Source organism: Protopterus annectens, chromosome 6.part0, assembly GCF_019279795.1.
Source record: "Protopterus annectens isolate FY-2018-M chromosome 6.part0, PAN1.0, whole genome shotgun sequence".
NCBI classification, from domain to species: Eukaryota; Metazoa; Chordata; order Ceratodontiformes; family Protopteridae; genus Protopterus; species Protopterus annectens.
In genome coordinates this window covers 1588911018-1588936048 of record NC_056737.1, presented here as the reverse complement: position 1 = coordinate 1588936048, position 25031 = coordinate 1588911018, and the positions used below count along the sequence as shown (strand labels likewise).

At 42.4% G+C, this 25031-nt stretch overlaps 1 protein-coding gene across 1 annotated transcript in view; it reads left to right on the top strand.

Moving 5' to 3' along the window:
* The window catches only part of CLASP1 (cytoplasmic linker associated protein 1), a 4127769-nt gene that overhangs the window by 2760608 nt on the left and 1342130 nt on the right, over nt 1-25031 (top strand). The gene's annotated exons all lie outside the window — the stretch shown is intronic.

Sequence of the window (25031 nt, the reverse complement as noted above, 5' to 3'; positions counted from 1 at the left end):
CCCTAATCATTTTCAGTTCAACATTACATGTCTCGTTTAACTCCTGCCTTCTTTTAAACCTCATTCTTCCCCTGTATGTATTATTCCTACAATTCCCATTTTTTCCTATGTAGTTTGCTCCTACCTTTTTCTAAAGATCTCAGTTTCAGTTGTTTTCTCTCTCTTACTATATCCGCTACTTCTAATATAGTTGGTTTAGATTGTGATTTCCATTTTCTAGTAATTGCTTTTTTGGCAGCCACCATAATTAAATCCAGCAAAGCCTTACCATGTCTAGGCAATTTTGACTCTGTGTCATAGCTTAGAAGAATCATCTCCTTCGTCATACCAGTCTGCCCACCCGGCATCTCAGACAGTGCATCCTGCAGGGAATCCTTAAAGTCTGCCAACTCACTGCACTCCCAGAAAATATGATCCCAATTACCTCTTTCTTCCCCTTCACACCTCCAACATTTGCTATCTATTTGAGGAAAAAATCTCTGGAGTCTACTTGGGGGTATAAAATATATATGTAAACATTTCCAAGCAAAAATCCTAACTCATCTAGATTTTGTTGCATATTTGGGAGACATACATATAGCCTGCCGTTGTTTCTTTGTGAATTGGTTATCCAGTCTCTTCCCAATCCTTTATTTCTTACCTCTTCGGATTGATTCTTATAGTTATCATACAGTATTTTATATACTGTACTAATTATTACTTTTTAATGGCAGCTTCTGTTCTAGATTCCACTAAAAACTCTACCAGTGCTGGTCTTTCATTTAGAACCCTCCTATTTCTTTCTCTTTGCCTATACTCTATCAGTCCTTGATATGGAAGGCAATCTCTAACATTCAGTCAAAATAAATTCTTGTCATCTTCCCATTCTGTCATCTTTCCCTCTCTAGTTTTTTGCTTCCAATACCTTGGCTCCTTTGCCAGTTTTCTGCAGTAAATTGGAGCCCTGTCTTGCTTATTGTCTGTACCCCTAATTGCAGCCACCCTATCAGTAGAATCTCCTTTCTCCATTCCAGTGTTGGATTAGTTCTTAGAATACTTTCCGCTACTTTATGGATATAATATTCTGTATGGTTATTGTTATGCTCCTTAAAGGCCTGGATCCAAAATCCAAGTTTCTCCTTGTTTCTTGAGCTTCTCCCCTGTTTCAGCATCATCCCTTTCCACTTTGAATTACAGTTTTCTGCTTGTGCTATGTGTAGGAACCTTAATGTCTAGCTCTGAAATAACCCTTCAAATTGGGTAAACCCAATCTGCCCTGTTCTACTGGAAGAATCAGCTTATCCTACTTGACTCTTGCAATTTTCCTCTCCCAGATAAAGTCCTTCAGCTCTTTATTAATTACTTTCCACAACTTCTCTGGTTGATAAAAAATATCCCTTACCTGTGTAGAAAACTAAAAGGACTAAAAACATTTTGACTGCTTGTATCCATATCCTTATGACAAAGCTTACATTTTTTTAGTTATTGTATTATCTTTTTAGTCTCTTCCCACAGATCCATAACTGCCAGACCAGAATAATTTTTAATCCATACTCCTAAATACTTCATTTTGTCATAGCTTCATAAGCATGGATATTGCTGAACTAGTTTGTGTGGCTACATAATTTACTGCTATTGCCTTTGTTTTAGCTTCATTAATTTTGCGTCCTGAAAAGATTTGACAGTCATGTAGTGTCAGTGGTCAGAAAAGCTTTTTACTTGGTTCATCTCATAAGTAAAGGGATTGCATCCAGAAAGAAGGAGGTTATTATCTCTCTGTACTCCTCCGTAATTAGGCCAGTAATTGAGTACAATGCCCCATTTGGTATGTACCTCCAAACACATGCACTAACTGGAAAAGCCACAGAAATACATCACAAAGAGAATCCATGGCCTCCAACACCTCTCCTATAGGCTCATATCACTAGCACTTTACTCTGTATCGTACAAATTGCTCAGAGGTGATCTATCTCTCGCCTACAAGGCAATTTCAGACCATAGTCTACTAGAAATGCTCCATATCCATAAGTCTAACTCCTTATGTAATACCCAATTGAAAGGCTTAAATCTAATATGTGAAATTAACAAAACCTGCTGGAGAGACAGGTTTGTCTCCCAGAAGCTACCCTGTCTCTGGAATAGACTCCTCATACACGTCAAACAAAGTACTTCACTGACCTTCTTCAAGCGCAACCTTGATGAGTGGATGGGCAACCACAAATATGTCCCATGGATTCCACCTGTGTCTCTCATTGACAGGGGCAACATGTGCTGATTGAGGTTTCTCTTTTGGGGATAAACTCTTGGCTAGACTTTTAAGGGCCCCAGAGCCATTAGCCTAGTAATCTCCTATAATCCTATGATCCTATTTGAAACTGTCTCAAAATGTTCCACAGCGTTGTCATTCATTCACATTTGAACAAGCAGCTAAATGCGAGTTAAAGTTTCTGACCTGGAAAACTTGAAGCACTGTCTTGTAAACTTTCTTTCTTAGTATTTCATAAGGATAGGGTTGCTTTACGAACCAGTTCTTCCTTCCTTCCTAAGGTGGTGTCAGAATAAAACATCAACCAATCTATTAATTTGCCAGTTTTCTTTCCAAGTTTTGCAAATAAAATTGAATATATGGTACACTTACTGATCATTCACAAACAATTGCGTTTTTTACTTGCATAGACAATTTTTAGAAAAAAACAGACCAATTGTCAGTTTTTCATTTGTAGAGTCCAAACTGGGCAAGCCAGTCACAAAGGTAACCTTAGCCAAGTGGCTTATAGATTGTATACCCTTTATCTATAACAAATTAGGCCTTTCTTTTTTCAAAACCACTGAGAGCCTATTCAACCAGGTCCATGGCTACATCTTCCGTACTCCTTTCCAGAACATCCACATATGATATATTTCGGCTACTACTTGGGCTAATCTCATACCTTTATTACTCATTACAAATTGGAACTGGTCTTGAGGGGAAGAACAGCTTTTGGCTCAACTTTGTTGAGAAACATCCTTCTTTAGAGTTCTTCTGGGATTTAAGGTAGCTGGAGGGACTGTCCCAATTGCTGAGGAATGAATGAAAATTAACAACATCAAATAAAGAAGTTATGTACTCACCATAATGCTCCATCTGTGTTGTCCATTTTCATTCTTCCTCAACTTCCCTCTCATCAACCCCCTACCTTTGAACTAATGGCTTCTGGAAGAATGAAACCCAATAAGGAAACCACTGATGTTCTTTGTGTTTCACTGTTGCAGTCATCACATTTGGGCCATCCCTGCCAGGTTAGCCCTCAGCTGGCCCGAATACCAAAGTCTTAGTATTTCTGCGTCGGTTGCTGTCGCTTTAGGACTGATGTCAGATCGTCAGTAATATAAAGTAAGGCAGCTGATGCCATTACATCAGTCTTTCTTGCCATGGAGCCCGAAGCAGAAGCAGTTTGCACGAGTGACGGTCGGCCGCTACCTGAGTTTCGTCTTCCGAATTGAAGCAGAAGTCTTCTTAAACTAAGTACCCTGTTCTTGCACTAACCGATGTCAGAAAAGTTAACGATTGTCTTGCCTGTGGAAACCACTGACATTTTCATTCTTACTGCGTCACATGCTTAGGCCCAGACCACGACATTCCCAGCTGTCGCTAGTGTGGCTTTGTTCAAAGCCAGAACTATACGTCGTCTGGCCCTTATTGTAGCTTGTTTTTTCGCTTACAGTCCTCGAATTCCGATATGGCTTCGGTAAGCCAACCGACAGCAGATCTTCTGAAAAAACGTAAAGAAAAAGACACTGACAGAGCGCACAGTTCCAAACCTACTGACGATGCTCCTGTTAAGCTAGTCATCAGTTCCCCAGTCCTCAGTGAGGCGCTTTTGCAGCCCCTGATGCCTGCTTCTTTGGATTCGCAGGCTGCTACTGAAACCCTTTCAGAGTCCGGAATGCTGCAAAACTCTTCTTCGACTAAGGATCCTGTGGTCGTCTCTACCATGGATGGGTCCGGAGCTGCTGAGCATGCACCGGCTTCCGTGGAAGTCCTTCGCACTCCTGATTCTTGACACAAACAGACTTTTTCCGCGACTACCGTTCTTTCGAAAACTACCGAGTTTTTTAGGCCCAGGTTATGAACCACACCCAAGAAACTGACAACCCAGTCTCAGGCACCTGCTTCTTTGCCTCAGTCTTAAATGCTTAAAATGGCGGAAGACCTTATAATGCTAATCGGGGGAAGCCAAACTACCCCTTCCAAAAGAAAAAGAGATCTGTCCCTTGTAGTTTTATCTCAACAGGAGTCCAGTGACTCCGATGCACCTGAGTACGAAGACATGCAACCCCTCTCTACTTATGAGGGTTCTGATGCAGAGGATTCCATTCCTTCAGCCTTTCCCCCAGAGGATTTTTCCTTTGGGGAAACCCTTCACACCTTAAGGGAACATTTCTAATGGGAAAGTCAGGATTACCCTCAGTCTAAAAAGAGACTCAGATAATTCTTAGATATTCCACAGCACAGAACTCTGGCTACCCCCCCAGTCCTGGATGTTGTGGAGGATGTGTTCCTGGAATCTAGCTTGACTCCTGACACCCTCCCTCCTGCACCCAGAGAACCAGACGGGTATTACAGAGTCCCTGACTCTCACAAATTTCTTTTTAAAAATCCTACTGCTGACCCTGAGGTCATTTCTCAAGGACCTAAAGGAATTACAGCAACCTCTGCTAAGAATCTCACCCCCTCATATAGGGATTCTCAAGCACTAAACAAATGGGGTAAAAAAGTATACACCTCAGCTACTCTTGCTATCAGAGCACTGAATTGTCAGTTCCATATGCTAAAATTTCAGCAACATACCCTGGAACTCCTTAAACTAAAAATGTCTTCCTTTCCTGCTTGTGCAGAATCTAAGGAGTTACAAGAGTTAATGCATTCTAAAGTCAAGTAACTAAACACACCTTGCACTGCGGTTTTGACACCCTAGAAGCTTCTTGCAGGGCAGCAGTCACCAATTCTGTCCTTAGAAGGCATGCATGGCTTAAGGAACAGCCTTTGCCAGACCATGTTAAATTTAAATTGTTAGATGCCCCCCTTGCACAAAGAAAACTTATTTGGCACTAAGGCAGAAAAGGTCTTAAAAAAGATGAAAGAAAAAGCAAAATCTATGCAGACAGTTAAGGATTTCTTACAAGTCCAGCCACCCAGGTTCAGCTGGCATTCTCCCTTGAAGTACTGGTCATTTCCTGTTCCCACCAGGTCAGTTCAGCCCAGACCCCCGAGGAACCAGACCCCACGGACAGTAGCAACAGGGAATGCAGAGATCTAAGCAGTGGACTACTTCCACTTCAAAACCAGGGAGATGTCCTTCAAGGATGCATCTGCAGTCCTTACAAATGGGTTGTCCTGTCGTCAGGCAGCCCTTCGGTCGGCCGGATTCCAAAGTCTGGGTCTGGCTTCGGCTGGTGTCGCACTTCACCCGACGTCATCGCTGCAGTTTTTCAGGTATAAAGGCATCAGCCGACGCCATTTTCCTCAGTCTTTCTTGCCGCGTGGCGCCCGAAGCAGAAGCTGTTCGCAAGTGCCGGTCGGTCAGATCCAGAGATTACTACTACCGAATACTACTTCGAAGACTTCTAAAAAGCTAAGTACCCCGTTGGGGACTCTTTCTTGCCTCAGCCGATGTCAGAAAAAGTGAATAACTGTTTAACTTGTGGGAAACAAATACCTCATAAAGATTTCCACTCCTACTGCTTACCTTGTTTAGGCCCAGACCATGACGTTGCAGCTTGTCTAGCCTATGCTTCTTTTAACCGACGGACGCTTAGACGTCGATCGGAGTTTGCTGAGCAGTTTTTCGGCTCTGATTTTGCCTATATTATGCCGTCGGATCCTCCGACCACACAAATTACCAAAAAACGCAAAGAAAAGGACCGACACTCGCGGTCCGCGGTTTCGTCCGAAACTGCGGTTAAGCAAACCGCGAGTGTCTCGGTTTCGGCCGAAACCGAGCAAGCGGTTCTTTCTTCAGCCGAAACCATGCCTTCTACCGAGGCCTCTTCTAACCTGGTAGAATCGGCTTCTGAAATCCAACCTTCTGTTGCGGTTTCTCAGGAATTATCAGACACTATTCCCTTGGATATTTCAACCCCTGCACGTGGAGCTGCTAGGCCTCCTGCAGCCATGTCTATTAAGGCCTTTGCCAGGGCTAAAGCAGCCAAAGCTTCAAAAACGGTGCCTGCCAAACCCCTCTCACAGGCCCAGCACCAGTTCCCATATGCTTTCTTTGGCTGAGGATCTCATTTCTTTAATTCGTGGATCCCAGCCTCATCCAGACAGGACCTCTCATCCACCTCCAGAGAAGAGGCCTAGAGCAGAGCCCCCTGAGCCAGTATCCACAGATGATTCCTCTGATGACTCAGAACATACAGACCCTCCTGAGGCTCCTTATTTCCCTTACGAAGACTCTGATGCTGAAGAGTCCATTCCTTCAGCCTCTCCACCTGAGGAATTTTCCTTTGGGGAAACCTTGCATGCTATGAGGGAACAATTTCAGTGGCAGGGCCAAGTTTTCTCAGACTCCAGAAAAAGGCTTAGAACCTTTCTACATTTGCCACAACATAGGCCTTTAGCCATACCTCCAGTTCTTTCTGTTGTAGATGATGCATTTAATGATGCTTGCACTGCTCCTGATTCATTACCTCCGGCCCCTGCAAAGCCCAATAGGTTCTACAGGGTCCTGGACACTCATCACCATTTATACAAGGCTCCTTTTGCAGACCCAGAGACTATCTCCCAGGGCCCTAAAGCTGTAGCAACTACATCTACTAAAAAACCCCCCTCCCCTCTGAAAGGGAATCCAGGTCCTTAGAGAGATGGGGTAAAAAAGTTTACACCTCTGCTACTTTGTCAGCTAGGGCTTTGAACTGCCAATTTCATATGATTCAATATCAAGAGTTTATGCTTGACCAGTTAACTAAAAAGCTGTCCTCTGAAGAATCTTTAGATAAAAAATATGTTCAGGAAATGGTACATAACATACAGCAGGTTAGTAACCATTCTTTAAAATGTGGCTATGATGCACTGGAGGCTTCCTTTAGATCAGCCATGACTGGCACAGTTATCAGGAGACATGCATGGTTGAAAGAGCAGGCATTACCAGACCATGTCAAATCAAAGCTTTTGAATGCACCCATGGACAAGGTCAATTTATTTGGTTCCCCTGCACAGCAGGTACTAAAAAAGATGGAAGAGAAGGCGAAATCTGTACAAACAGTGAAAGATTTCTTACAGGTTCAACCTCCAAGGTTTAGCAGGAACTGGCCCTCCAAGAATTGGTCCTTTCCGGACTCCTCTAAGACACAGAGGGGCAGGAATAGGCGTTCAAGAGGCAGAAACCAATCCAGGGGTGCCTACAGGGGACGCCAGCGGCAAGGTAACAACCAGCGAGGCACGGACGCAGCCACCACCACTACAACAACACAATCACAGTGACTTGGCTGTGGCACCGCCTACCAGGGAACAACTGGAAGCACCCTTAGGCGGAAAGCTAACCTTATTTTCAAAGAACTGGCATTGCATCACAAGGGAAAAATGGATTTTGCAAACTATAGACCAAGGTTACAAGTTCCATTTCCATACTCTACCAGGAAAGAGAGGAATGCCAAACCTACCACCTACTCAAAGGGCAGAAGCTGTAAAGCAAATATCTCAACTATTAAGAATGAGAGCTGTGGAAAAGGTACCATCTATGGAACAAGGAAAGGGATTTTACTCCAGACTCTTCCTGGTACCAAGAAAAGAGAGCAAATGGAGGCCTATTCTCGACCTGTCCGCTTTAAACACATTCCTCATTGTTCCAAAATTCAAACTGCTGACCCTACAGCAGCTTCTTCCCATGTTGGGCAAGGAGTCTTGGCTGGTAACTCTAGATCTCAAGGAGGCATACCTGCACGTCCCCATACGACCAATTTGCAGAAGATACCTCAGATTTCTTGCAGGATCAGAGCATTATCAATTCTCAGCATTGCCCTTTGGCTTATCTACTGCGCCCAGAGTGTTCACGAAATGCCTGGCATCAGTAATTGCTCATTGCAGACTTCAGGGGATCCAAATTTATCCCTACCTGGACGACTGCCTGATACAAGCGGACAACAAAAGCAAGCTAACAGAAGACTTACAAAGAGTCATTTACCTGCTGCAAGCCCTGGGATATACAGTCAATATAAAAAAGTCAAGGCTGATTCCATCCCAAAGAATAACCTTTCTGGATGCAGAGCTGGACACATCAAAACAAATGGCATCCCTAACTGCAGAAAAGAAAGAGCAACTACCTCTCTACTTCTTGGCATTAACAAAGCAGAACCATCTAACTGCAAGAAAAGTACTACAAGCCCTAGGCTTCATGGCATCCTGCATAATTCTGGTCCCTCATGCCAGACTGCATATGAGAAAGCTACAGTGGTACCTAAAGAATTTGTGGTCCCAACACAAGCACAGCCTAGAAACCAAAATTCCAATAATCCCATGCCTGAAGCAAGAGTTCCTATGGTGGGCTCAGGCCTGTCAATCAAACACAGGATTGCCCTTCTGCAACAGTCAACCAAGCCAAACCATCACGACAGATGCCTCAGACCTCGGTTGGGGGGGGCACACATGCTGGGCAAGTGCATACAAGGCTTATGGACTCAAGACCATCTGCGCCTGCACATAAATCTAAAGGAAATGCTGGCAGTAAAATTGGCAATCCAGTCATTCAGACCATTTCTCCAAGAAGGTCAGTTGATGATAAGGACAGACAACACCACAGTTATGTGGTACATCAACAAACAGGGAGGCACACATTCATATCCTCTATGCTGGCTGGCACTGGACCTATGGGATGTGGCTCTGAGCTACAACATTCAGTTACAAGCAATTTTTGTACCGGGAAAAGAAAACATTCTAGCAGACATATTAAGCAGAACTACCACAGATGCCCACAAATGGATGCTGCATCCGGACATCTTCAAAGCCATCACAAGAGAATGGGGATTACCACATATAGACTTATTTGCATCCCCACTCAATCACCAGCTAAAGAAATTCTGCACAAGGACATACCAGACACTTGCTTGGAAGGTGGACTCCCTATCTTTCAGTTGGAAAAACCTGACAGCATACGCATTCCCACCACTTCCTTTGATGCACAAGGTGCTTTTGAAGATCAAAGAGGAACGTCCAAGGATCATTCTGATAGCTCCAGACTGGCCAAGACAACATTGGTACCCATTGCTGAGGAGCATGTCTCGGGAACAAATATGGACACTACCCCTGATCCCATTACTGTTAACACAGAACAACTACAACATCCTGCATCCAAACCTGAAAACTCTGCAGCTAACTGCCTGGAACATTACATAAGAGCAATTAACCCAAATTTATCCCAAAGGGTTAAAGACATAATCCTTGAGGCTCGTAGACCTTCAACAAGAAAGAATTATGCAGCAAAATGGAAAAGATATCTCATTTGGAGTACTGCAAAGGGAGAAGATGTGGCACTGGTAAACATAGCCAACATCCTGGAGTACTTGGCAGAGCTCTTCCATACAGGCCTGTCCTATTCTTCCATCAAGATACATGCATCAGCTATTTCAGCAGAATACAGCTTGGATCCTCCTGTCTTCTCTCATCCTCTGCTCAGACAGTTTCTGAGAGGAATTAAAATGTAAAACCTCCCAGGAAACCACCATTGCCAGCATGGGACTTGAACTTTGTGCTAGAAAAATTGACACTTCCCCTTTCGAACCAGCAGCAACAGCAGAATTACAATACTTATCCTGGAAGACTGCTTTCCTGCTGGCAATCACCTCAGCAAGAAGGGTCTCTGAACTACAGGCACTAATGGCAGTGCAACCCTTCCTGATCTTCCATCAAGATAGAGTGTCCATGAGAACAAATCCTACATTTATGCCTAAGGTGGTATCCAGAGTGTCTTTAAATCAGGCTATCCACCTACCTACATTCTTCCCCAACCCACAGAACAGGGAGAAAGACTCTTGCATACCTTGGATGTACATAGACAATTACGCTACTACCTGGACAGGACCAAGTCCAATAGAAAAACTGACCAGCTTCTGGTAGCATATGCAACAGGAAAGGAAGGAAAACCAATTTCAAAACAGACAATCTCCAAATGGATAGGAAATTGCATTAGATTTTGTTACTCCTACCATGGAAAGAAAACTCCAGAGAACTTCAGGCCTCACTCCACAAGGGCTACAGCCACTACCACAGCTTTCTTACGAGGAGTGGCTACCAAGGACATTATAGAGGCTGCTACTTGGACCTCCATGCATACATTTGCCAAGCATTACAATTTACCTTTATACTCTAGATCCCGAGCAGGTTTTGCCACTGCTGTTTTGCAAGGGATCCTAACTACACCATAATCTCTCCTTTTTCCTCCTCGCCTAGTTTAGCTATGGTATTCTACCCATTTGTAAGGACTGCAGATGCATCCTTGAAGGACATAGTACAGTTTTGTACCTACCATAAATGTAGATGTCCGATAGGAATGCATCTGCAGTCAGGATTACCCACCCACCTTCCCCTCTGTGGTACTCCTAGGGTATTTGCCATCCTTCAGCTAGCTTGGGGGGGATCTATTATGGTGTATTTGTTTGTATATATGTACATACATGCTTATTTTATGTGTTTGCTCTCTACTATTTGGAAACATTGGCATTTATCCAAATTTAGCCATCCAAGAGGGCACCTGGCATCTGGGGCAAGAAACACTGAGGAAAATGGCGTCAGCTGATGCCTTTATACCCGAAAAACTGCAGCGATGACGTCGGGTGAAGTGCGACACCAGCCGAAGCCAGACCCAGACTTTGGAATCCGGCCGACCGAAGGGCTGCCTGACGACAGGACAACCCATTTGTAAGGACTGCAGATGCATTCCTATCGGACATCTACATTTATGGTAGGTACAAAACTGTACTTTCTAAGCCACCCCCTTATGGTAAGAAATCGCAATGTCTGTCCTCCCCTACCCCCCTCCCTCTGCCCACCTCCACTTACCCCTGGGAGGAAAACTCTCCTTCCATGCAAACACCTGGGCTACCATTACCAATGACCGCTGGGTTCTCAACATAGTGTCCCAGGGATACAACCTTTCTTTCCACACCCTTCCAACTCCAAAAGGGTTCGCAGATCTACCTCCAAACCAGTGGGCAGAGGCGCAAAAGCAAGTCCTTTCCCTCTTCTACATGAGGTCAGTAGAGCACATTCCTGCAGAACAGAAAGTCCAAGGTTTCTACTCCAGACTTTTTTTGGTACCCAGGAAAGAGGGCACCTGGCACCCCCATCCTTAATCTATCCATTCTAAACACCTTTCTGGTGATCCCAAAATTCAAAATGCTCACCCTACAGCAGCTGCTACCCATACTTTCCAAGGATGCTTGGCTAGCCACCCTAGACCTAAAGGAGGCCTATCTCCACATTCCTATCAGGGAATTATGCAGGAAATAGCTCTGCTTCAGGGCAGGATTTCAGCACTTTCAGTTCTCTGCGCTTCCCTTTGGCTTATCTACTGCTCTCAGAGTTTTCACCAAATGTGCCATAAACACATGTTCACGTGCCATAAACAAGCTATACAATAGAAGGAGAAAACTAGTCCAGAAAAGATCAGTATCAGCAAGAAACTACGATCCCGCATAAAATCATCCAAGGCGAGTTTTGAAAGAAAAATTGTTAAAAAGATAACCACAGGGCATTCTTTAGCTATGTCAAGAATCTAAGTGGCAATGCTCAGATCTGCTCGGAGTTAGTGCGGAATGGTATAAAATACACTAAACCGACCGATATTGCCAGCGTCCTGGCAGACAGGTTCAACGCTAACTTCAGCACCTCTGACCCCCAAAAGGGCCCATAACCATATCAGAAGAATGTAGAGCCCCTGAAATCACAGACACTCAGGTTAAAACAGCCCTCTCCAAAGCCAAAAACACAGCATCAATGGGACTGGATGGTGTCTCAGGCTGCATCCTACACGAGCTCAAAGATGAACTAACCCCTTACCTAAACACACTGTTCAAACTCAGCCTCTCCAAAGGCTACATACCCATAGAGTGGTGCACAGCAATGGTTATTCTGCTCCACAAAGGTGGAGCCATAACAGACCCCGGGAACTATCACCCTATATGCCTGACTAGCTTGGTCTGCAAGGTTATGGAGCACATCATCATGAAACTCATTAACAGAGACATTGGGAACCTCCAAACACTGGACCCTACCCAGTTCGGCTTTGTTAAGGGCAGATCATGCCTCCTAAACCTGGTGGACTTCTTTGAGACAGTTACCAAGACTGTAGATGAGGGAAAGGTGGTACACACAGCCTACCTAGACCTCACGAAGGCCTTTGACACCATTCCCCATTCTGTTATTATAGACAAGCTCACCAGCCTGCACATAAACCCCTACGTCACAAGATGGGTTGCCAACTGGCTCACAGACAGAACCCACATGGTAAGAGTTGCGGGAGCTAGGTCTGACTCTAAACCAGTTACAAGTGGCATTCCCCAGGGCTCAGTCCTAGGATGCCTCCTGTTCGGCATAGACTTCTCAGAGGTATGGGCAAGCACAGGAGGACTATGTCTGACCAAGTTCGCAGACGACTGCAAACTAGGGGCTATAATTGACTCTCCGGCTGACACAGACATCCTCCAAAAGGGTCTCACTGAGACGGATACCTGGTGTCAAAATCATGGCCTCAAGCTAAATGCCAAAAAGTGCATAGTCATCCCCTTTGGAAAAAACAAAGTACCCATAAACTACCACATAGGTGGTAGTCCTCTAAATACGGAAGACGTAATAAGGGATTTGGGGACCCAAGTAGATAGTAATCTCTCTTTTGATAATCACATTGCCAAAGTGGTTAGAAAATCCTTCTGTGTGGCCCACCTTATCACGAAAGGGTTCGCATCCAGATCAAAAGAGGTCATTGTGCCCCTTTACTCATCGCTCATCAGACCCATCATAGAGTACAACGCCCCATTTGGGATGTATCTTACAAGGCACCTGCAACAGCTGGAAAGACCACAGAAGTACTTCACCAAGAGGATCACTGGCCTCAAACAGATGACCTATGCAGCTCGACTGAAGAAACTCCAGCTGTACTCGGTTGCATACTGCCTACTCAGAGGTGATCTCTGCCTGACATACAAGGCCATGTCCAACCCAGAACTGATGGACATTTTCCTCCTAAAGAAAAGCTTATCCCCTCGAGCCACACGCTCTAGGGATCTAAACCTCACCACAACAATAAATAGGACATTCTGGAGGAATAGATTCCTGTCCCATAGACTTCCCATGCTTTGGAATAAGATTCCAATCTATATTAGGCAGAGCTCCTCACTAACACTTTTCAAGAGAAACTTTGACGAGTGGATGGGTAACAGAAAGTTTACCCCGGGGATCACTTCGGTGGCTGTGCTGGACAGAGGCACAGGGAACTAATCTAAGGCGGCGGCGAAAGCCAACACATTGTGGCTAGGCTTATAAATGCCTTCGGGCAGATAGCCTAGTACCTACCTATGAACCTGTGTCTGGCTCCGGCCATTGTCTTTTGCAGACAAAGGAATATCCAGATTTACCCATATTTAGATGACTGCCTTATTCAGGTAGACAGCCAGGAAAAGCTGCTCAAGCACCTGGCCTTTGTATAGTACATTTATCAACGAAAAGAAATCCAAACAGGTACCCACCCAAAGGATTATATTCCTGGGAGCAAGCCTGGACACAGATTCCCAGATGGCATTCCTTACACCAGAAAAGCCAACCTTCCTGGCAGCCTACTTCTCTCAACTAGCCACCAGACCCCAACTATCTGCAAGGAAAATCCTGCAAGCTTTGGGGTACATAGCATTTTGCATTCTACTCCTTCCATATGCCAGATTGCATATAAGGAAACTTCAGTGATACCTAAAAAAGCCTTTGGTGTCAACACTCTCATGACCTGGAGACTCTTATACCTATAATACCTTACCTCAGAAAAGAATTTCTTTGGTGGGCAACAGCATGCTCCCTCAAAAAAGGACCATCTTTTTCACCACCCCACCCAGACCCTCACCACAGATGCATCAGATTTTGCCTGGGGTGCACACCTAGACGGCAGGTGCCTACAGGACCAATGGAGCCAACAGCAAATCTATCTGCACATCAACCAAAAAGAGATGATAGCTGTCCAACATACCTTAATAGCTTTCAAACCCCTTATCTCCCCAGGGGCTCTCCTGATCAAAACAGAAAACACAACTGTGATGTGGTATATCAGGGAGGGAGGGACTCGTTCCTACTGTCTGTGCAGGCTGGCCATGACCCTTTGCACACAGCCTCTGCCATGCAACTCCACCTGTTGGCACAGTTCCTACCGGGTTCTCTCAACTCTCTGGCAGACCACTTAAGCAGAAATCTTCTGGACCCACACAAGTGGGAATTCAACAGAAGAACCTTCGCCCTAATAACTCAGAAATAGGGCACTCCAAAGGTAGAACTCTTTGCCTCCCACACGAACCATCAGCTCAGCAAGTTTTGTACCAGGGTGCAACACTGAAGGGTTTGGAAAGTGGATGCCCTGTCCTTCCCCTGGGTCAATCTATTGGTCTATGCCTTTCCTCCACTACCTCTCATCCCCAAAGTACTGCTCAAAATAAAGGAAGAAAAACCAAGGACAATTCTTATAGCTCCAGACTGGCCTCGCCAGCAGTGGTACCCCTTGCTGCGCAGAATGTCCCCTCTGCCACCTCGGCATCTCCCTCAGATTCCAAACCTCCTGACTCAGAGGGAATGGGAATTCCTGCATCCCCAGTTGCAGACACTCAGTTTGGTAGCTTGGCTTATTCCCTACACCCAGTCAATCTGCCAACCTCAGCAAACAGGTTCTAGATGTTATACATGAGGCCAGACACCCTAGCACTAGGAAGTCTTATGCTGACAAATGTAAAAGGTTCTGCACCTGGATTCAGGCTAAGGGAGCCAGTACAGCACAGCCCTCCCTCCCTCTTATCCTGGATTACTTAGTTGACCTGCTACACAGTGCACTCTGTTTTTCCTCTATTAAAATCCATGCCTCTGCTATCTCTGCTCATTTTTCCACTGAGCAACCCCTTTTCTCAGACCCTCTGATCAAACAGTTCTTAAGAGAGGCTAGCAACTTGAGGCCATCCAGAAGAGCACCAACCCCAGCTTGGGACCTTAACTTTGTGTTGGAAAAGCTCACCCCCCCCCCCCCCCTTTGAACCTGCCTCTTCAGCAGAGCTAAACTTTCTCTCCTGGAAGACAGCCTTCCTTCTGGCCATCACTTCAGCCAGCAAGGTCTCCGAGCTATAAGCACTCATGGCTGTGGAACCCTTTATCATCTTCCATGCTGACATGGTATCCCTCAGGATTAACCCATCCTTCATGCCCAAGGAGGTGTCCAGTGTGGCTCTCAATCAATCCTTTCCTTTGCCTACCTTTTGTCCTAACCCACAGAACAAAGGGGGAAGGATCCTGCATGTGCACAGACAGCTCAGTTTCTATCTAGACAGGCCTAAATCCTTCAGAAAGTCTGATCAATTGCTGGTTAGCTTTGCTGCAGGGGCAGAGGGCAAAGCCTTGTCCAAACAAACCATCTCCAAATGGATAGCACACTGCATCCATTTCTGCTACAAACAACACGGAAAACCTCCCCCCAAGGGGGTCAAAACTCAGTCCACCAGAGCAGAATCCACCTCTTCAGCTTTCCTCAGAGGAATCCCCACCAGGGACATCCTGGAGGCTGCCAACTGGACATCTGTTTGCGCCTTCACCAAACATTACCACCTGCCATTCTTCTCCAAATCTAGGGTAGGGTTTGCCTCTGCAGTCTTGCAGGGCTCCTAGCCAGCCCCTAGTTTTCTTTACTGCCTCCACCCTTTTCCTCAGCTTTGGGAATCAACCCAAATGTGATGACTGCAACAGTGAAACATGAAGAACATAGTACAGTAGTGTACACTTACATAAATGTAGATGTTTGACTGTATTCACTGTTGCAGTCCTGGTTTCCCTCCCTCCAATTCACTCTTCTTTCTTCTCTTTCCTTACAAGGGGCATATTGGTATTTACTTTCTACTGGTGGTGTTCTTCCACCAGAACCTGGCTCCCACTTGGGGGCTCCTGACAGTTTAGGGCAAGAAAAACTGATGCAATGGCGTCGGCTGCCTTACTTTATACTACTGACGACCTGACGTCAGTCCTGATTCGACAGCAACCGACGCAGAAATACTAAGACTCTGGTATTCGTGCCGGCCGAGGGCTACCCTGGCAGGGATAACCCAAATGTGATGACTGCAACAGTGAATACACTGGAACATCTACATTTATGGTAAGTGTACACAAATGTACTTTTCTTATGTTGAGCTCCAGGGATGTTTTTTCCATTAATATGTTGCTAATTTTTCCCTTTATGCTATAAGCCAGCACTCAAGATCTGAGGTATGTTAGGGTATAGAGCATTATGGGTAAGGGAGGAGCTTGAGAATTTGTTAGTGGCCACAAGCTGAAATGTCCGAGTCGGATCCAAGGATCAGATCTGAACCCAGTTGTTGAGGAAAAGTGGAAATGGGCAACACAAATGGAATGTTATGGTGAGTGCATAACTTCTTTTTAGTGATTACATATTGCTAAGCATATAATAATGCTAGCATAAAATGTAAAATGATTTTTGTTAGAAACTGTTAATGCTGGATTTTAAAGATTTTAATACTGAAGACTGCAATGCCAGCCCCAGCTGAATGAATTATGGGTTTTTAAATATTTTTGGAGGTTCGTGAAAGTGTACACAAAATACACAAATGCAAAGCCTGGCTGTATATTTACTGCCTCTTGAAATTAATGTGTAACATATGAAATTAAGCTGTGGCCTATTAAAGGGATATAAAATGTTTTGCTATTGTCTGCTTCACTTGGCACCAATAGGATCTGTACTTGGGCACAAGCAAAGTTAAAAACAAAACTAAACATATGTTTCTTATGGGGAAGATTCCTCCACACTTCCTACGTCCAGAGCTTTGGCCTGCTTGCCCTGAACTTTTGTATTTTAATTCCAAGGTCACTGCATGTGAGGGGAAGTTGTATCCCACCTGTCAACAATTTGTATTTAAAAATTATGTTCATTTGACTGTCCAAGCATCTTCAGATTATCATGTCAGGTAAATGATCTGAAATGACTTAAACAATAGCCTGCTCCGAATAGTTTATGTTGTTCTTTTCACTAGTTTTAGGTGTAATGGAGGAGATTTGTTGGCAGTGCACTTCCGCACATGTAGTTTATTTTTCGCACTTGTACCAGCAGGATGAGTCTATAAGAGTGTAGTTTAGAGTCTTTTCAAAACACAGCTTAGGCACTATGTATTTCTTCTATTGTTGTGCATTTAAGGCAAAAATATAACATACTTCTCATTTGTTTTTTAATACTCTGATCGTCCCCACTTGCCCGTTACGTCCCTTCTGTTGTGCCTGTTTGTTCCCATATGGAGTGTGTGTCTCTCCTGCAGGTAACCATGAAGGGAGTTTGATCCCTCATTTCAAACTTATCTGTTTGTTGCAGTTCATGGCCCAGTGATCTGTCAGTCTTGCTTCAGCTTTCCAGACTAGATCCATTGATGTTTAAGGGTAAACCATAACTGTCCCGAGGCTAGGGATCTACCTGTAGCCCTGACTTGTTATGTGTATATATATATATATATATATATATATATATATATATATATATATATATATATATACACACATACATACATATATATAGAGAGAGAGAGGAATTTTGTATTATATTCTTATCCCACTCCTTGTATGTGTGGCATGAATGCCGCCAAGATAAGGCTTCACAGTACTGGCCTGTTATGCATGTGTGCACAATGATCCAGACTCAGTGCTTTGCATTACTTGGTGCATGCATGCACATACTTTGAACTTTACTGCTGTAGTTTCTGTCTGCTGCTTCCACTAAAGGTCGGTACAGCAGCTAGTCAATCCTTCTGTCTACACCCTTAGATGAGTGAGCTGGCAGCAGCCTCTTAATCCCATTGCCTATCACCAGCTTTGCTACTACATGGGTTGCTACTCGATCAGGAATCATCCAGGTTGTGATGTGGGCTTTATTTCTCTCTGACTGACAATCTGGATACTGTATCTGTATTTGATTTCACGTACCTGTTAAATTCATAAGTTCCAAGTCCTCATCTCTAACTTGTGTTTTTCATTCTAGTAAGTAATTCCCCACAGTGCTATGCATTTTGGTTCTAGGCATTGTTTTCTTGGAAAGCTTATTTCTGCAAAAGGAAAGGGTATAAATAGTTGTGAGTTAACACAATTTGACTAGATCTGAGGAAGTCTTTGAATAACACAAAAGTGCTAATTACTGTAAAACTTTGAAAATTTATCACGTATCTGAAGTCTTGAGAAGGAGTCAACAGGAACATATGACTGAAACGCAGTTCAGAAAGGCTGAGAAAGCTCCAATAGCAGACCCATCTTTTTTTTCCAACATCTTTATTAAATTTCCACATATGACAAAGGCAATCTTACATTTATATAAAAGAAAAACATACAAAATATCACTTTAGTTGCAAACATTTTACATCACAGACACCATTGAAACAACTATAGATGTAAGCATTATAAATCACTTATAAACCTTCTAGTCATTGTCAGTTAAGCATTATATAGCTCCGTCAAATCCTGCCTCTCAAGCCTCGTTCCTGCTCTGCGTATACTGTTCCCACAATTCCCATTTTTTTCTATGTAGTTTTCTAAAGATCCCAGTTCCACTTGTTTTATCTCTGTTACTATATTTACTATGTTTAGTAAAGTTGGTTTAGACTTTGATTTCCATTTTCTAGTAATTGCTTTTTTGGCAGCCACCATAATTAGACTCAGTAAGGCTTTACTGTGTCTGGGTAACTCTGATTCTGTAGCATAACTCAGAAAAATCATCAACCCAGTCAGTCCAGTTCACTCACCCAGCATCTCCTACAGAGTGGTCCGCAAGAATCCTAAAAGTTCGCCAGATCAGCACACCTCCAAAAAATATGTTTCCAGCTACCTCTTTCTTGCCAGTCACACCTCCAACATTTGCTATCCACCTGAAGAAAAATTCTTTGAAGTCTAAAAGTACCTATGTAAACATTTCCATGCTAAGATCCTAAATCTTCTAGACTTTGTTGCATATTTGGGAGATATACATATATCCCCCACTGTTTCTTTGTGAATTGCTTATCCAGTCTGTCTTCCCAATCCTTTCTAAGCTTCTTTGATTGATTCTTATAATTATCATTTAGTATTTTATATGCTTTACTAATTAATCCTTTTTTAATGGCAGCTTCTGTTCTAGATTCTCTTAAAAACTCTACCAGTGCTGGTCTTTCATTTAGGAGACCCCTGTTTCTTTCCCTTTGCCTATACTCTGATATCAATCCTTGATAGGAAGGCAATCTCTAACCTGCAATCCAAATAACGTTTTGGCCTCTTCCTGTTCTGTTACCTTTCCCTTTCTAGTTATTTGCTCCCAATACCTTGATTCCTTTGCCAGGTTCCGCCAATAAATTCTGGCCCCTTTTGCCTATTATCTGTATCCCTAACCACAGTCAACCCTATTGGCAAAGTCTCTTTTCTCCATTCTTGTGCTGGTTTGGTTCTTAGAATACTTTCTGCTATTTTATGAATGTAATACTCTGTATGATTTTGGCTGTTCTCCTTAAGTGTCTGCATCCAGTATCCCAATCTCTCCTTATTTCTTGAGCTTCCTCCCTGCATCAGCATCATCTCTTTCCACTTTGAATTATAGTTTTCTGCCTGTGCTGCGTATAAAAGCCTCAACTGTGTTGCTCTAAAATGGCCCTTAAATTAGGTAATCCTAGCCCACCATGTTCTATTGGTAGAATCAGATTATCCCACTTGACCCTTGCTGTCTTCCCCTTCCAGATAAAATCCTTCAACTCTTTTTTTGATTGCTATCCACAGTTTCTCCTTCAGATGATAAAAGTATGCCTGACCTGTGTATAAGACTAACGGGACTAAAAATATTTTAATGGCTTGTATTTTAGTATCCGTATCCATATAACAAAACTTCCAGTTTCTCAATATTTGCATTATCTTCTGTTTAGTCTCTTCTCACATATCATTAGCTGCCACCACAGATTCTTTTCTAATCCATACTCCTAAATACTTCATTTGATAATTTCCCCATAAATATGGATATTGTTGGACCAATTTGTGTGTGGGTACATAATTTACCGCTACTGCCTTTGTTTTAGCTTCATTAATTCTGTATCTAGAGAAGATTTGAAACTGTCTTAAAATGTTCCACAACACTGTAATGTCCCTTTCTGGTTTTGTCATGTATAAAAGAATATCACCTGCAAATAGAGCCAGCCTTTCCTGACTACCGTACCAATTATATCCTTGAATTTTTGAGTCCCTTATTTTCTTTGCCAGTGGTTCTAAATATAATGCAAATAACAAAGGGGAAAGTGGACAACCCTGCCTGGTTCCTTTTCTCAAGATGAAATTATCGAAGAGGACCCCACCCACTTTAATTCACTCCTCCGATCCCTGATATATGCTTCTTATCAACTTTTTAATTGTATCAGGGAAAGCAAATGCTTCCATTGCCCTGCTCATGAAGTCCCAGTCTACTCTGTCAAATGCTTTTTCTGCATCAACACCCACCAGTAAAAGTGGTACTTTCTTACATTCTACTTCCCTCTGTTTCATCAGTGTTCTCATATTGTCAAATGTTTGCTTCCCCTCCACAAAATCACACTAAGTGATATGTGTCACTTTTGCCATTCTCTTAGCCATTATAGACATGAACACTTTATAATCATGGTTTAGTATTGAAATGGGCCTCTATGAAGCTGGAGCAGATGGATCTTTACCCCCTTTAGTTATTACTGTTACCACCACCTTCTACCAGGATGGCTGGAACTTCTCCTCTTCATGAAATACTGTTAAACAAAACCTTCCAGATCTATATCAGTTTTTTCCCTCCTAACTTCCAAACTTCCACAGGAATACCGTATATTCCTGGGGACTTTCCTGTAGATTGGTTATACATAGCTATTTATATCTCATCCCTTCCCATCCTATTAGTAATTGAGCCTCATCTACCTCTAACTTTGGCATATTTAATTTTAATTATTCCATAAACATTTCAATTTGTACCTTTTCTTGATTTCCATATTTCTCTGTTTTGTACAAATTGTCATAAAATTTCCAAAACATTTCTAATGCTTCTACAGGGTCTCTTTTTATCTTCTTTGTTATAGGCTCCCTATGCTTGGTGACTGCCCACTTTTTGTTGCCTGAGTTGTTGTGCTAAAAGTTTTTGTTCTCTAGAATTATTATCAAAAACAGTTGCTTAACAGCAATTTTTCTAATCTCGTGCATATTATCGAGGTAATCCCTTATTTTCTGTGTAGCATTCTGCAGTTGTTCCTTTTCTTGTTCTGAGAGATTCCCCCAATTTTGCAATACTTTAACATTTGTCAATCCCTCTAAATAATTCTTGTTACTGTTTAGCCATATCTCCCTTTCTTTTATTTCCAACCTAGTTTTAAATTCCACTTTAATTTTATCCCACTCCTTAGCTATGTTTTCAGAAGACAACCTGTCTTCTCTAGTAGTACCTGAATTAATTCCACAACCCATTCCTTAAATTCCTCTCTTTTCAACCGGTAGGTGGGAAAGTACCAGTGTCTCAATTTCATTTCATTACCTTGCATTTTTATTTTAGTTGTTATTGATGCGTGAGCTGAAATGGCTATTGGGTGCGTTTCAAGACCTTCAGTGAAATGCAAATGTTCCTATGAGATATAAAATCTATCTAGGCTAGATAGATTTTATATCTCAGTGAGTATTATGTAAATTCAGTCCAAACTCCTCGTACTGAATTCACATCTTCCATGCCAAACATTTTCATAAATTTCTTCAAAAATCTACCCTCCCTTGTTATATTATCCTTTCTAGGCCCCCCAGACACATATTCACTGTTGAAAACTAAATTCCATTCCCCACCTATAAGTAATTTTCCTTGCTGAAAGCTAATTATTTCTCCCAAAATTTTCTTAAGCTCCATTACAGCAGTTTTAGGGGGGGGGGGATGTAAATGCATGCCAGTGTAATCCTCCGCCATAACCAGTAGCCCCTTAGTACTATGCATCTGCCATTATTATCTTTTTTTCCCCCCTCTTCTATCACTATTGGAGCTCCTCTTGCAATTAAGTACTTCTCTTTTCCTTTGCCCCAAATATTCCACTGAATAACCGTCCTGAAAACCTTTTTTTACCAAATTCACATGTTCAGTTTTTTCCAGGTATGTCTCCTGTAGCATAGCTATTTGCCCTCTACATTTTTTAAGTATAGTTCACTGCTCTTTCTTTTTTATATTAATCTGCAAGACCATTTAGATTGAAAAACATTACAGAAAGCATCATTTTCTTATACAGTTATTATTACCATCTTTTATGTACAACTGCTCTTTTGCTAAATGTCTAGTTCCAACTTTTATGTTACATGTACTGTCCGACATGTTGGTCTTTTATACAGTTGTTTCATGTCATATCCATTTGTGCCTATGTCACAGCTTACATAACTTTTTGCTTTTTTGAAAGCCCTCAAATAGAACAAACAGCCCCCTCCCAAAAAAAAAAAAAACTCATAAAACGTATGAACTTTACAATAACACACAAAACTATGTACATTTTCAAATATTGGAAGTTTTTGCTTTCTAATAAGAACATAAGTTCTAAGCTGATAATTACACAGGCAGGCTAAAATTAACCAGACAGAAAGGTTAGTCATGCTAAGATGCATGGTGCAGCCTGTGCTATTAGTAAATGCTATTTAATTTTTTTATATCAACATAACTCTCCCAGTTGAGAAAACACTTGAATGCTTTCAGTAAAAACTTTCTGCAAACCATTTTTCTTTATCAAATTGTCTTCTAGTGGCATGTTAACCAGACGCAAAACTGCTAAGGGTACCTTGTTTATCAGAAAGAAAGACTTGCAGTATTCAATATTCTTTTTTATTTACATGCTTTGTAATAACTTTGTTACTGCATAACACCAATGTTTTTTACCCAGTCATTTCCCTATGCAAGCATGGGAAAAAGCACACTGAGTTTTATTTTGTCATGCTCTCTTAACCAGACCCTTGTGCTCTCCCCCATCTCCTCCCATCCTCATTGTTTTTCCATTGCAGTGCCTATATTTTTTAAAACTGGACAAAGAAAAAGAGAAGAAGGGTGAACAAGAAAAAAAAAAAGCTCCTGTTGTATCCACACTGCATTTAAAGAACCTGAGAGAACTGTACTTAAAGTCAAACTGGTGTTTTGTATTATTTTTAAAGCTGTCACGTGGGAAAACCCCCGATTGTCATCAGAGAACATTATATCCTAGCCAGTTTCTCTGTTCTTTTCCCTCAGCCAGTCCCCTTCCATCAGACTGTCTACCGTTTCTCTTTACCAGATTGTCTCCATGGAGACATGCTACAGAAATGCTACTTGGTATAGGTGTTTGCAACTGCCAGAAAAACAACCTTATAATATTCAATATTCTCCTTTCATTTACTTGCTCTCTGTTTTAAAACAAAGGTTTTCTTAATCAGTCTTTTTCCCATGCAAGAATGAAAAAAAGCACATCAGTTTGAACTCTGTCCTGCCCCCTTAACCAGGCTCCTTTTTCCTTTTTTTTATTTCTTTTTTTTTGTTAATCATTTCATTGCGTATGTTTCTTAAAACTACACAAGAAGAAAAAGAGAAGAGGGGGAGAAAAACAAAAACACCTGTTCACAATCCCCATTACACCCAAAAGTAGTATGCAAAGAAAACCATGCAACACAGATACAATGCTATTAAGAAAAGAAGGTGTTTTCTTTACTTACAGTTAGCGTTCTCCCTTCTCTTCCTCTCCCCAAAGAATTTTTCTGAAAATTAATGACATGAAGTAGAGCAATATACTTGAGTCCCCCACTCAGCAAACAAATTTTGAAGAAGTCCAATGTTTCCAGATTTTCTTGTACTATCATATTTCACAAATGTAATTAATGCTTTATATCCCACATTAAGTTACAGATGATATTACTGTTCTTCTCCATCATCCAGATCCTGTCTTTGCTTCATTTCCAACATACTCTCGATTCTTCTCGTCAGCTCTCATGCTCCCTTCCGTCTTGCCAACATTTTCCTTTGAAATACTACAAAAGGTTTCCAAGGTGCAGTCTCTCTATGATCTTTATTACCAGAGGAGCGAGAAGCCGAATCTCCTTCTGTTTCACAACTCAGTTTTTGTTGGACAAACTTCTGTATTTCTTCCTTAGCATGCACTTCATCAAAAATGATTTTGTTCCTCCAGGGAAGATTACTTTGAAGACAGCTGAATATAGCAGTTTGACTCACCTGCATCTTGGCTTCCTCGGAATTTTGTGTCTTTCAGCTTTTCCCGGTTAGGGGTCGCCACAGCGGAACTCCGGTCCGCTAATAATTGGCAGTAGATTTTTACGTACTGGCTTGCCGGGCCTAACGCGCAACCTTCAACGAAGGAACGCCCATTCACGCATGTCGCTACACAGAAGACGCTCTGAGAATCGAATGGGCAACGTCTTGGCTTCCTCTGAATAGAGGGATGAATTTTCTTCTCATTTGTCTGGTGTATAATGAGTAATCATTCTCCACACTCTGCTGTCACCTACTTTTAGTGTTTTGTCCTTCTGCCACAGTTTTGACAAAATCAATTCTTTCTGCTGGTAGGATTGCATCCTTACTATTAAAATGTCTCGGTTGCTTTCTTATCGCTAGATTTGGAGCATACACACAATGTGCCCTTTCAACTAATAGATCCTGCTCTGGCATACCAGTCCAGCTGCTTATTTGTGCCTTCATAAACTTAATATATTTTGCTCCTTCCAGCTTCACTGGTATAGCTGAAGATCTCAAGTTTTCCCTATGTGCTCTGTCTTCTAATTATATTATTTTTTTAAACATTTCTTCCTGAGCAGTCTCATATTCAGCCAGCCT